General features: G+C 46.4%; 1 pseudogene; it reads right to left on the bottom strand.

The window, feature by feature from the left end:
* Positions 1–1940: 1940 nt before the first annotated feature.
* LOC123067263 (NADH-ubiquinone oxidoreductase chain 5-like) overlaps positions 1941–2145 on the bottom strand; it is an 8259-nt pseudogene continuing 8054 nt past the window's right edge.

Here is a 2145-nt window from a genome sequence, read left to right as displayed (position 1 = left end):
GAAGAGTAGGCCAATCCCAATCTTAGGCTGCAACAAACAAGGAAATTCCTGTCATCAAATCGGCCTGATCCCCAAAAGGAAATCGCAATCCAAAATCCCTATATACGATATACAATAGGTTCCAGGCACCTTGCTACATGACACTTGTCTCACATTGCATTACTGACTGCTTCTTCTTCTGATTTCTTTGCTTTGATGATGCCCTTGTCCCAAAGAGAGTTCTTCAGCTGAAGAGTAGTTTGGCACCCTAGAACACATCTCCCTCTGGATGAAGCCAACAGGTCTCAGACAAGAGTAGTATTTGTGGCTTCATCGAAAACTATCAGCCAAAATCCAAATAAAATGCATCATAGACCCAGCATCATCCTTCACTGGGAACTACAAAATCAACATCCAACTTCAACCTGGCGGCCTCTGCACACAAAACCTCCGATATATCAGAAAAGAAAACCTTTTTTACAGTATGGGAATTTGGCCCAATAGTCCCTCCAATTTGAAGTGATGAAGCCACCACTGGTACCAGTAGGGAACAGGTACTACCACCTCCTCCAGCTCTAGCTAAGCTCTCCAGTTCTTCTCCATCAGTGAGTTGCAATGGGAGCATCTCAACATCCTCTGGTAGAATCTGTGCAATCCAAGCCTTCTGGGACATCATCCACCCGCAACTGCTTTCTCTCTTGCAGCTCTTTCATAGCAATGGTCTCTATGTTTGGAGGCTAACCCAGGCATCCATCACTCTCCTCCCAAAGAAAAAAGATGCGAACACCGTTGAGGATTTCAAGCCAATCAGTATCATCTCGAGATTCATGAAAATCGTTTCAAAGAAGAGGAACAAACATTGTCTTTAACAACACTCATCCACTTATTGACATTGACACGTATCAATCGGCGTTTATCAAGAGTCGCTCACTCATAGAAACTTTCTTGGTTGTGACAGAACCACTTATCTTTCGCCACAAACATAGGATCCCTATGGTCCTACTCAAGGTAGACTATCGCAAGTCATTTGACCGAGAAAGAGAAGAGTTGTGTCTTAAAGTAAAGATGAGGATGTGGAAATCCACACACACTTGTCTTTCAGGCCCAACCCACCAGGGATTTCCAAATTGTTAGTGGCGGGTCTTTCTTCTTCTAGGCGAGCTGCAGAGCTACTTTTTCTTTCTTTCATTCCATTTGTCTCTGTATGCTTGGGTGAATGCCACAAGCGGATTTATATGCCCCGGTTCCCAGGGTTAGGGTATTCCCTATGTTGAGCCTACTCAGATCAGAACAAAACTTTTGGATTCTCTTTCGCCTATCGGCCGGCTTGAAACAACCTTCACATTTCCTGCTGAGATCCCAAGTCTCCAAGTGGGCCCTCTTGGCCACCTAAGACCTTGGCTTTTTAGAGAATCCCGCTCCTGTGTTGTAGGACTTGTAGCTCGGTAGTCCACCGGGTAGGTTTATTTATCCTTCCTTTTTCGAGTGTCTTCTTGGATAGTTATAGCGGCCCATAGGCGCAATATGTACCTTGTGGAGGGCAGCGGTCCCCTGGACATAGCATAGTCCTTTCAGGCAGTGGCCGTTTAGTCCATGGTCCGTTGGATGGTCGGTGCAAGGCCAGAAATTGGAACACATTGATTCCGCTCGTTCCTGTCCTTCGCTTCAGGGCCTGTCCCTCGGTGTGGTCAGTACTCCATACCGTCGGGAAGCAAAGCTTACACTTGTTCACTTATTATGACGGTTCACCAGGGCCTCTTCCCCCCTCCCTTTTCTGCTCACTCGTAGGGGTCCAGACCCCCACAAAGGGGGAGGGAGTCGACTGAACATCTCAGCCATTGGCGAGAATTTCGCCCGCATCCGATCCCCAATTCTTGTTCACCCCGGATGATCATGTTGGGTAAATTGTGACCTCGTACGATCGTATCGGGTGAGCAACAGCCGCTTCATCACAATACTGACTTATGGGCTAACAGGTCACACTTTGGCCAAGTATCCTACAAAGAGACTCCCGAGAGCCAAAAGTATTAAAGGAATGGCCATAGGAATGGGCGCATCATGACATCGTAATCTGTCTCGCCCGAATGAATTAGTTGGTACTAGAAATGTTAGAAATAGTAAATGAAAGGAGTAATAAGAAGTGAAAAGGACAGAGACACTTCCCAA

This window comes from Triticum aestivum, chromosome 3B, assembly GCF_018294505.1.
Source record: "Triticum aestivum cultivar Chinese Spring chromosome 3B, IWGSC CS RefSeq v2.1, whole genome shotgun sequence".
NCBI classification, from domain to species: domain Eukaryota; kingdom Viridiplantae; phylum Streptophyta; class Magnoliopsida; order Poales; family Poaceae; genus Triticum; species Triticum aestivum.
Note: the sequence above shows the minus strand (reverse complement) of the source record. Positions and strands in the feature narration are given on the sequence as shown.